Genomic DNA, 12,732 nt, shown 5'->3' on the forward strand with positions numbered 1-12,732 from the left:
CCTATGTCTCTGACCACTCTTTCTCCATCTCAAGGAACACTGGCATCTCCTCCCTGTGCCCCTCCCTGTGAGAATTCCCAGTAATCAATCCCATGCCTCATAACCATTTGTGCCTCCTGCCTATGTAAACTCATTTCTGCCTCTTGCTTTAACTATCGCTACTTCACTGATGATAAACAATCATTCTTCTCCTCCCCCTCTTTTGCCCCTAAAATCCCTTACCTGTTATCTGCCATTACAGGACTCTATTCTGGAAGCCTCATGCTTAACTTTCAAAGATGAACGCTACCATTCTCTCATCCTCCAACGCGAACTGCACTCATATTACTGTCGTCTCTTACCTCTAACCTCCTCACCCATTACCCATGGCTCAGAACCTTGAGGTTTTCTTTGACAGTGACCTGAAAGTCTTCCAATATACCATGGCTAAGGCCCTCCTAATATTCAAAAAAACACCCACGCCCATGCACCACTGCCCAAACCCTAATCTCTACCCTATTTCTTACTGTCTACTCCTTGCGCCCCTCTGGCACACACCGCCCTTTCCAGCCTACCCAGAACTTCTCCCTCCTCTATCCACCACGGAAGACTGGACTGCTCTTTCCTGAAGCAGCTGCTCATCGTTTATATTAATGTCCCTGGCCTCGACACCCTCCCCCAACCTCACCGAATGTTTCTCACTGTACTCTCGCACTTTCAATTCCTCTTCTCTCTGCATCCTGTCCATACACTGCCCCATATCCTCCCACTTTTGTTCTTCTTCTTTTCTTGTCCACTTCACTGAAATGCTCTCCCTCTGCCCAGCACAGAAGGCAATAACTCCCTGTCCTTTCTCCCTTTTTTGAACCTACCCCACTCCCTCCCTTTCCCTGTTAACTCTTAGCTCCCAGTGTTACTCTCACCGAGTGTCTATAGTGAAGAGAAGGCAACCACAAACAAAGAGCCAGCACCCTTATACCATGTTCCACAGCAACACTCAGATCACTCACTCACACACCATCACCACAATCAGCACACCACTCAAATACCACACACACCTCATGGTAACATGGACACTGCACTAAACTAATATGGACACATCAACATCACTTTTGGAACAAGCTACACAATATCGTGTACAAGAACCTGGAAACTGGTGCTCATCAGCGACAACGCAGCAACCTCACATGCAGCCAACAGTGCAGACCCCATCACCCATGGATACCTGTCCCAAACCCAAATCTATCAAGCAAATATCCTGGTTCTTCAAACATCGCCTTTAAAGCACTCACAGAAGACCTGACCAACCTTCCCACCACCGGGGGAGGGCTCCACAAGAATGCCTACACCACCCACTGAACAACACTGTAGGGTTCAATTTAGTCAGAGCCCTAAAGTAAATGGAGGACGTAAAAGATTTGCATACACGTCACAGCTCATTCTCATTAATTGTGGTATGGGGAGACGAGGGGTGGAACTTAATTTGCGTTACCACCACCTTCCTTCCTTTCCAACATTTGCACCGCAATGTATTTTCATGCCAGCGCAAATGCTGTGTATCCCTATGGTGTCCGCTGGCGTTATGCGCCTACATGGACGTGGCCACGCCACCAAATTACCAGGCTCACCAAAATGAGCTCCCATGAAGCCAGACACCACCAAACATTCTTCAGAAATAAAGCAAATCACCAAACTATAACTATCTTCTCCCGTGTACATGACTTGATGTCAGCAACAGAGTGACCAGGTAGCAAGGCAAAACCTGCTGGAAATCCAAAGCCACCCTCACCCTTCTTACATACACAGAACCTCCTGCAGCCATGCGATTACCACAGCAAACACTTCCTATTTCTAGAAGTATGGGGCTGAAGCCAAATATTCAGCCACGTTCCACTCAATCAACCAGTGCATCAGTGCCCTTCCTTATTCTCCCATACCATACTCTATCACCAAATATACCGTTCTCAACAACGTCCTTGTTGACAAGATTGTTAAGATTTGCCAAAACATTGATGCTAACACCAATACAGATAATGCCCTTCTCATCCCATCATGTAAACAACAACATGGACTACCATCGAAACACTCTCCATGGAAGCTCTGAAAAATACGAAAGCACTCCTCAATGCAGCATCCTACTCAGATGACTTCTTGCCAGCCTCCATTGTCAAGACACTCCCTGTGGATGTATTCCTCTACACCCTGGCAACCATCAATGCATTCCTTTTTCGGTAAACATTGCCCACCGCCCACAAAGAAGGATGAACCCCCACCCGCAATCAAGTAATCAACCATGAACACTGATGACCTTAGCCATGATTGACCCATCACATTTTCTTTCCTAGCCAAGGTCTTAAAAGAGCAGCCACTCACCTTCAAGTATGCATTGATGCCAAGAGACTACACCATAACTATAAATTAGACATCAGACACAAAATTCAGCCCAAGGTCCGCCATCATCCAAGTAGTACTGATGTGATTTGCATGCTTGATGGTGAATATGCTTGCCTCTAGTACTCCTCCAGCCTTTGACACAGCCTTTGACACAGCAGACTGGCAAGCTTTCATCAACATTCGGCACCATGACTCGAGCATCTGAGGGAATGTCCTGAGGGAATGTCCTGAGGGAATGTCCTGAGGGAATGTCCTCTGCTGGATGAACCGCCTGCATAGAAGACGATCATCAGCTGGTCCAGATTGATGCATCCAGATAACTACCTTCGCTCATCACCTGTGTTGTACTATAGGGATCCATCCCCTCACCCATGATCTTCAACTTCTACATGGAGCACCGATAAACGTCCTTGCTAGACACAAGATCTACCAACATACCAAGGACACACAACTGTACAGGAAAATATCACCCATCAAAAACCTCCACCAACAAAAGTCATGCCTCATCCTGATCCAGACCTGGATTTCTGGAGCCCATCTCAAACTAAACAATGTCAAGGCAGAATCCATGCTCTCCACCTGCTACACTCAGCACATCCAGACCTTCCTATGCGGCATGGAGATGGATGGCTTCTCCTCTCCGCTGACCCCCAGTGCCAGGTCTCTGGGAATCCCCATAGACTGCCTCCTCGCATTCAAAACATATGTGACTATAGGTTGTTTATACTCCTCCAACATCTCAGGATACCAGTATAAGCAAGCATCATCTTCAAAAGCCATCTGCATCATATCGCAAACTGCACCCTTGCACGCTCCCTTCTATCTGGCAAACAAAGTCATCATCTCTGGCAGTCACTGCATTCCCAGATGACAGGGACTGACAAGAGTGAGGGCGTTTGAAACGAGCCTTCTCTGTCATGCCCTCAGACTGTGGCACAGCATACTCACCTGCACCTGACTGGCACTGACATGCATGACATGAATAAAGCACGCAAGGCCCTCCTCTTCAAGGAGCACCTTCTTCTCAAGCCATAAGTGGTAACTCCTTGAACCCATCCTGCAGTTTATCCCTCCTCTGCAACTAACATTGCTTTAAACAGTGGTGTCTACTGTAAACCTAATGTTAGATGTGATGTCTAATTGCTATGTATTTGTTAAGGGAGCTCGCTAATGTTTGAGTTAAGTTCAGTAGACAGTATGATGATCAATAACCAAAGAGCCCAGATGAATCAGATAAGATAAAAGGCATTATGCACTTTATATGTCAGTGACCTGCTGGACAACTTTTGATTTCTTCTACTACTAACGTGTTCCGAATATTTTGCCACTCTAACATTACAGCACAAGATGTATCTTCCCTTTTAATGTTTATGTGTTATGGCCTCAGTTCGAAAAAGATCACTGGTTTGAGTGGTGGGCCTAGTAAAGGGACTTGGCTGAGCTTGAGTAAGGAAGGCGTCCTTCAGAAGCTCACACTATCCTGAAAATCAGAGGGGATTTATAGATAATTACTTAGATTTAACCCTACATTTGATATGTTGGACTCTTCAGCAGGGCTGTCCTTAATGTCGATGGCAAATACAGTTTTCCTTTTGCGCATGTACAATATACAGTTCTGCCGATTTTCTGAGATTAATTACAGGTGCATTCAAGGTACAATGTTTTTACTGGATCTTAATATCGTTTAGTACCTTGAAGCAATGGTGTCCTACCTTTTTCAATTACTTTACAAATGGGCCAACCATACAGTGTGCGAATTTGCACATAAGTGAGGAATTATGAGAACTTGAGCACATTTTACAACCAGGGAAAAAAAGTACAATTGGTCAAGTGCTTGCTCTGATCTGCGATGGGAAGATGCCTCAGTGGTGTGTGGATTGCACAGAGAGTTGTCTGTTTTGTCCTACATAGAATTGGTCTTCTACCAGCCACGATGGCCAGATGTGTGGACTAAAGATAATAACGCTCATGAGGACCAAAGCTGTTGATGTGACAATGTCTGTCATTGTTCCTGCATGAAAGAATTGCTCTTCTACCAGCCACGATGGCCAGATGTTTGGAGTAAAGATAATAACGCTCATGAGGACCAAAGCTGTTGATGTGACAATGTCTGTCATTGCTACAAGCATGAAAGAATTGCTCTTCTACCAGCCACGATGGCCAGATGTGTGGACTAAAGATAATAACGCTCATGAGGACCAAAGCTGTTGATGTGACAATGTCTGTCATTGTTCCTGCATGAAAGAATTGCTCTTCTACCAGCCACGATGGCCAGATGTTTGGAGTAAAGATAATAACGCTCATGAGGACCAAAGCTGTTGATGTGGCAATGTCTGTCATTGCTACAAGCGTGAAAGAATTGCTCTTCTACCAGCCACGATGGCCAGATGTGTGGACTAAAGATAATAACGCTCATGAGGACCAAAGCTGTTGATGTGACAATGTCTGTCATTGTTCCTGCATGAAATAATTGCTCTTCTACCAGCCACGATGGCCAGATGTGTGGACTAAAGATAATAATGATCATGAGGACCAAAGCTGTTGATGTGACAATGTTTGTCATATTTACAAGAGTGAAATAATAACTCTACCAACCACGATCGCCAGATGCTTGGAGTAAATACAATAATGATCATGAGGACCAAGCTGTTGATGTGACAGTGTCAATTGTTGAAAGAGTGAAATAATTGCTCTTCTACCAACCAAGATGGCCAAATGTTTTGAGTAAAGATAATAATGATACTGAGGACTAAAGCAGTTGATGTGACAATGCCTGTCATTGTTGCATGAGTGAAAGACATGAAGGGTTGGAGAAGAATTGTCCTATATGACCTCTTTGATGCTGTTTCTAAGAGAGGAGAACAACCGGTCCAAAGGAGGTTCTATGTGGTTGAGATCAGCCTTTAGTCGGCCAATGCACGTAGTGTTGTGGACAGCGTTGAAGGCAGCGGAGTGGTTTCGTGGGATCATAATGCAGAATGAGCTGGCATCAGCTGAGTGCACATTCTTGCCTGAAGCACTGATGATGTTGTATGATGTGGATACTGTAATTGTTGGAAATCCACATTTCAGTCGGTGGGAAAGGCTGGTTCGCAAGAAAATCCAAGCCCTGGTTTAAAGTTATCTTTTCAAAGATATCTAAGGAATCTGGGCGGGATGCAGCAACGTGCCGTTTGTTTGATAATATGCAGGGGTCCAAGGTGTTTTTTTTAATATGATGGAGACTTTCAAGTGTGAGCTTGGTTGAGGGAGTGGCTAAGGACCTTTGTTAAGGGTGGGACTAGCATGGGCGTTCAGTTCCTCAACAGCGAGATTTGAATGCCAAAACTGAGGGACCTGGGAATGACTGAGAATGCTAAATGGAGGGGGGTGCTTCTGGTGGCAGAGGGATAAAGAAAGAGTAGGTGAAAGGGAAGGTGTGTTAATGGTCATGGCACTGGAGAGTAGGTGCCCAGTTTGATGGATCTGTACTCCTTGATGTCTTGGCATTTTCCCATGAAAATCAAGACAAACCTCTTGGGAGGGTAGGATGGGTCACAGTACAAATAGGTAACGGATGTCTCCCAGGATTGTGTAGGGGCTCATGCTGGCTAGCCCTTTTTGTTTGTGAAGACGGTGGGCTGTGCTCCATCAAGGGGAAACGCATGTGGCTGTCTGCTTGCGAGTCTCTTGAGAGCTATAGCGAAGTAGTCCATTGGCACCGGGTGACCTAAGCCAGCATTACAAACTGCACAGGCTGCCGGCACTCCTAAGGCCAAGACCTCAATAGCAGTGAGGAATGGGTTGCTTTTGGACAGCACTCCTAAGGCCAAGAACTCAATAGCAGTGAGGAATGGGTTGATTTTGGACAGCACTCCTAAGGCCAAGACCTCAATAGCAGTGAGGAATGGGTTGCTTTTGGACACACACTCATCGCAACAGCTGGTCACCAGCACAGGCCACGTGTTAAGGAGCAGGAACATGTTTGCATTTGCCCAAGGCATTGCACATCTTTTTAAATATAATTGTATTTTATGCAAATACGCCTGCCCCCTGCACCCTGCAGGGGCACTCATTTGCTTTACAGGAAAATAGCCGCCGGGGAAGAAGGGCGACGTGCACGCTTTGATCCTGAGCACTGCTAACATTATCCTTCCTTCGCTGTTTCCAAGTGTCTAAAGAGAGAAGACCCGCCCTTTTCTCGACTGAAAGGAAAACCACCCCAGCCCTGATGTGTGTTTCAGTGGGTGGAACATATCGCCTCTGCTCCTCCTCGGCCGCGCGCTGTAGGACGGGCGCGCGCACACAGTGAGATAACAGTTGCGCTTAGAAGAGCCCTTGGGCATTCAGTTAAAAGAGACCCGGATGAAAGGCGTATCTCAGGAGATATATGCAAATGTTTCTGCGTACGGCTGTGTCTCGTGCATGTCAGTCCCAGCGTTTGCTGTATCAGTCCTGGGCCTGCAGACATCATCTCGCAGATAGTTACACAAAAGGCACTAAATAATAGAATTATAGCACCAGTGCTTAATGTGTGGGGGCGTGTTTGAGCCCCCCTACCCCGCACTCCACCCCACACTGATTGTCTCAGACTCACTTTAATTATGAAGTGATGATAGTGCATCCATTAACCACAATGAGCAGGCGCGAGCTGTGGTGTAACACCACACAGGATGACACTGTGGGGAGCAGGTATGGGTGGTGGCAGCAGAGGTGCCCACCCGCAGTGTCACAGGGGCGCTAGGCACTATTTGGGCCCTGGCACTTTTTCTTTTACAAATTGAGCATAATGTACTCATATGATTGTGTTTGTACAACAGGGTATAGTGAATAGTTGGACAGACATTCAATTAGCTTTTGTACTACGCATGAGAACTAAAATGCATTTAATGTAAGAAAACAAACCAATTTGAAAAACCTAACATTACAAAAAGTAAAAACAAACGGATAAAAACAAAGATTTGCCATTTGATGAATGAAAATGGCTGCAAACTCTCAAAGTGGTCAATAACCACTGAACAGGTTATCATGCCCTGTTCTTTCGAGCGAGGGGCGCCTGCTACCTTTTTTGTATTTTTGGAATGAACTTGGGTTTGGACACCCTAAGTTACCTCGGGGTAACCAGACATGGACTCCCTGCTCACTGTGCTCAGAGAGGCACAGCTTCACCTCACTGATGAGGCCCAACAAGGCTGAAACACATGTATGGGGTTGCTGTTGCTACTCTTGTTTAGAAAAGAATTGCCATAGCATTTCAGTGCTGCACTGCCCATGTGGGTGGGACAAAGACTGATATGCAAATGTATATTTCCCATCAGTGAAAGGTACACTGACCAAAAAGCAGATGTCTGCAAACTCTCAATGTGGTTAATAACCACTGAACAGGTTATCATGCCTTGTTCTTCCGAGAGAGGGGTGCCTGCTACCTTTTTTGTATTTTTGGAAGAAATGTGTGGTTAGTCAGCCTAGGTTACATGGGGGCAACCAGATATGGACTCCCTGCTCACTGTGCTTAGAGAGGCACAGCTTCATCTCACTGATGATGCCCAACAAGTCTGAAACACATATATGGGGTTGTTGTCGGTACTCTTGTTCAGAAGAGAATTGCCATAGCATTTCAGTGCTGGACTGCCCATGTGGGTGGGACAAAGACTGATATGCAAATGTATATTTCCCATCTGTGAAAGGTACACTGACCAAAAAGCAGATGTCTGCAAACTCTCAATGTGGTCAATAACCACTGAACAGGTTATCATGCCTTGTTCTTCCGAGAGAAGGGTGCCTGCTACCTTTTTTGTATTTTTGGAAGGAATTTGGTGTTAGTCACCCTAGGTTACCTGGGGGCAACCAGATATGGACTCCCTGCTCACTCTTTCTTAGAAAGGCTAAGCTTCACCTCACTGATGATGCCCAACAAGGCTGAAACACATGTATGTGGTTGCTTTCAGTACTCTTGTTCAGAAGAAAATTGACATAGCATTTTGGTGCTGGACCGACCATGTGGGTGGGACGGAGACTGATATGCAAATGGTATTTCCCATCTGTGAAAGGTACAGTGAGCAAAAAGCAGATGGCTGCGAACTCTCAAAGTGGTTAATAACCTCTGAACAGGTTATCATGCCATGTTCTTTCGAGCGAGGGGCGCCTGCTACCTTTTTTGTATTTTTGGAATGAACTTGGGGTTGGACACCCTAGGTCACCTGGGGCAACCAGATATGGACTCCGTGCTCACTATGCTCAGAGAGGAACAGCTTCATCTCACTGATGAGGCCCAACAAGTCTGAAACAGATATATGGGGTTGCTGTCGGTACTCTTGTTCAGAAGAGAATTGCCATGGCATTTTGCTGCTGGACTGCCCATGTGGGTGGGACAAAGACTGATATGCAAATGGGAATTTCCCATCTGTGAAAGGTACAGTGAGCAAAAAGCAAATGGCTGCGAACTCACAAAGTGGTTAATAACCACTGAACAGGTTATCATGCCATGTTCTTTCGAGACAGGGGCGCCTGCTAACTTTTTTGTATTGATGAATGAAAACAGCCAAACTATTCCTCCCTATGTTGCGTTTTTGCAAAATAGCATTTTATTAAACATTTCAAAACCACTGTTTTGGTTACCAGTTTATATACTGCATCACAACCCATCCCTAGTAGTCTGAGAACACGCCTGTTTTTCTACAAAGTGGCATATTGTGCGACTAGCAGGAGTTCCCAGAGAGTAGTGTGAGAGACATGGGATATGGGTGGGAGCGGAGCATGGGAAAGGGGGTGCCATAGAAAGAAGGGGCATGGATAGGCATAATGTAGTACATCAAATGGAGGGGGCTAACCTTCGTGAAAGTCTGACTGCATGAAGTTCCAAAACGTCTGGAACAGGGAAGAAGTGTGCAGAAAGCTTAGAGAAAGCAAACAGGTGTATGTAGATGTGGGAGAATTTACTTTAGAACAGGTTTAATGGAGACTATTATAAATTGTGGTGTATGGCTGTGTAATGGTTTTCAGGTGTGCTCAAACGATCCCTTGAATTGTGCCGGCTTCCATTGTCTGGGTTGTAAGAGGGTTCAATTCAACACTACAGCTAAGTCAATGCCTAGTCTGGGATACTGAATGGAAACCCTTATTGATATATCTTTATGTCCAGTTCATGCGTTCTGGATGACTACTCCTATATAACACCCCTCTGTTGGAATCCCCCTGACCCCACTGAGCCAAGAAGTAGTTCTGTTTTGCAAGTTTAAAAGGTTTATTTGATAATTTAAATAATAGATATATATATCACACTTTATAATAATTAATAATTGAATATCACACTTAATCTGAGCAGTATTCAATAATGGATAGTCTGGCACTAGCACACTTGTGAATAGTAACAGAAGAATAAGGTGGTAGAGAATGCTTTATATAAGTTCAGATGGATGCAATGTTGAATGAAAATGCAATACAGAAAATACTCAATATGATTTCAACAAAACAATGTAATCACTTTTCTCTGGCAATCCACTCCCCCCCTTTATGCAATGCAAGGAAATGGAAGGAAGGCACACAGTTCTCAGAAATGCAATCAAATGTAATTCAGTTCACCCCAGCAAGCTTAGACTACAGAAGTTTGAAACACAGGCCCAAAATGCTTTTATATGTGCTGGCAATGAAGTGAAAAATATGCTAAAATGCTTTTAATTCCCTCTAGAAGTTCAGGGTGAGTGGTATCTAGTTAATATTAGTCCAGGCTCACTCTTGCAATGATTCAGGGATGGTTCTTAAGAGGCAAACGAATTTTTAGCAAGGAAGCTGCTGTTTTCACACATGGAGACATTTGCAAATCGCGGCAAATTCGCGAGTGCGTTTTTCGCGATTGCGGCAAGAGTATACGGAGTAGGAATGCGGTTCTAGGTTGGTAGGAAAGCCAAGATTCCCAGTTTTCAGAGGAAAGTTACTGCAAGTCTCTAAGACAAACGGTCACGGAGATATGAGCGATTAAATAAAGGTCGTTTTTCAGATTTGAAATTTTAAAAATTCAAAGTGACAAGTGACAGTTTTGCAAAATGACAAGGTACAACTTCTAGGAGACAGTTCTGGTTAGATTAAAATAGATTGAATTATATTATTTTAACTAAGAGATTGGTTCTGCACAGTTCTGCAATGTACTCACAATATATTTAGAAATAGAATGGGCCTCGCCACGGATCTGGTCAGGTTTTGGACTGGACTCCGGTTCAGCTCTCTGGTTCTGCTAACAGCGGTCTAGGTCAGCTCTACTCTGCTGGTCTGGGTCTCTGAAGGTGGATAGATTGAAGTCTCTATGTTGGCTCTCTGGAGTTTGATGGAGGTAAAGTATGGATTTTCCGGCAGAGCGTCCCGCAGCAGATGGAAATGAATGTCCCTATCTGTCCTGACTGTCTGCTTTTATGTGTTTTGAAAGTGGGCGTGTGTGCAGCATCACTAGCCAGCCCCTCTCTCAACTGCCCATTGGCCCAATTCTCCCCTCTCCCATGATTGGGGAAGGAACTGTGAGTCAGGGTGATGCTGTAGGTTTTATGGGTCAGAGGATCCTCCCCTGGTCAGTTTACACACAATCTATATTTTGACCCAAATGCATATTTGCACAGGTACACATTTGTTTAAAATTACATGCACCCATCACATTTCACAGGAGGTATACCCTGTCCAAATCTGCTCTTCCTGGGGGCTTGCATTCAGAAATGGCAACATTTGCACTTTTTAACTGATTTTGCAATTTCGGACATTAACCCAAATTTACACACATGTGCGCAAGGAGTATGGACATTAATTGATGAAGTGTCAGATTTTTAACATGCATACATTTTAAGAAATACCCTCTTAACTGCTAGCTTGCCCCCAGATCATACCACCGGTTCTAAAAACCTCTTAAAATGTGGGCAGAAAAATCACAAGAATTATGGTATCATTTATAAAATTTTCCCAAGTCCGCTCTATGAATGATCCATCTTTTTAGAGTTATGTTCTGGCCCCAGAGGGGTGTGGTTTCCCCCCAGCACAAGGTTGAATTTCTGTTTTTTCCAGTTCTGCCAAGCCAACTTGCTCTCATAGGCAGTGCCCCTCCCCTTTCCTTCCAGGAGGAAGCTACATTTACGACTCCCACCAATAAAACATTTGCCTGAGTCAGGACAGGGCTTTGTTCAATTTCCTGCAGAGCCCAGGTAATTCAATCAGAGAAGTGTCATATCCCTTTTGGTGGGAACAGCAAAAGGCAGCTAGGCCTGGGAACTGCTGTGGATCCAGTTTCACTCCAATTGGGGGCAAGTTGTCAAGCAGAATCCAGTTCCTTAAGCCAGGCCCCAGCTAATGTCACTTTTAGTTACCCAGTTTTCTGCATTCAAATAAAACTAACAATTTTACATATGCAGCTAGAATGCTGATTCTAAGTTTAAAACTATGACATTTAAACAATTGCAACCTATGTGACACTCAAAGTAGGTCACTCATTTCTTTTAAACATTTAGATTCTTAGTGTCTTTCAGTCCAAATTTACTTAAACCGCTGAAATCCACAGCTCAGCCAGTCTTGTTATAACCTTCAAGTCACTTCAGAATATAACTTTACATTGTATCCACCTCTCAGTAAGTCTTTCTTTGGCCTGCTTTGGGTTCATTTATTCAGTTTTACAAAAAAAAAGTAAAATCTGGTGTTGTTTTAAAACGCCGGCTTTCTGATAGTGGTGAGTACTGGTAATGCACCCATTTTTGGGATTTAAGAAAATTAATTCCCCACAATTCTAGGTTGCTTTTGGCAATCAGCATTGCCATTCCCACTGGTTTCAGGCTACTGTGTGAATAGTCCAATGGGGTTTTTAGGCAGTGCCCTTCTGTGCCCATAACATCGGCAAAAATGGGTGGCAGCCTATTCTTCATGCATTTCCCTGGGCATTTTCTGGGAAGCTCTGGTCATCATGATGTTTTCAATGCCATTACTGCACAGTTTTTGGGGTAGGGCTCGGATGCATGGGTAAAAATATCCCACAAGCCCCCCTCTTGCGATGGCCATTCTGTTTCACTGATGGGACTCGCAAGACCTGGGATGTTTCCTCATCTTCTTCCAATAGATGGCACAGTTCAGCATCTTTTCTTCCATCCGGTACTGATCGATCGGTTCTACTCGCCGGTCCTGATGGGAATATTGGGCGGTACCCTGGGCCATTTTTGTCTCTGCTCCCGGTCTCCGGATCATCCTCCCTGTCTCTGGATCGTCCTCCTTGGCCAGTCTCCAGGTTTTCTTTCTCCTAGGACGACAAAGGAAGAGCGGCAATACCTATTCATGGACATTTCTCCCCCACCATTGATATAGTGGGGTGGCATATAAATTTATAGTCAAAACATATGAACATGCACATTTCTTTTTGCA

This window comes from Ambystoma mexicanum, chromosome 11 (assembly GCF_040938575.1).
Source record: "Ambystoma mexicanum isolate Mex_15411 chromosome 11, UKY_AmexF1_1, whole genome shotgun sequence".
Taxonomy (NCBI): Eukaryota; Metazoa; Chordata; class Amphibia; order Caudata; family Ambystomatidae; genus Ambystoma; species Ambystoma mexicanum.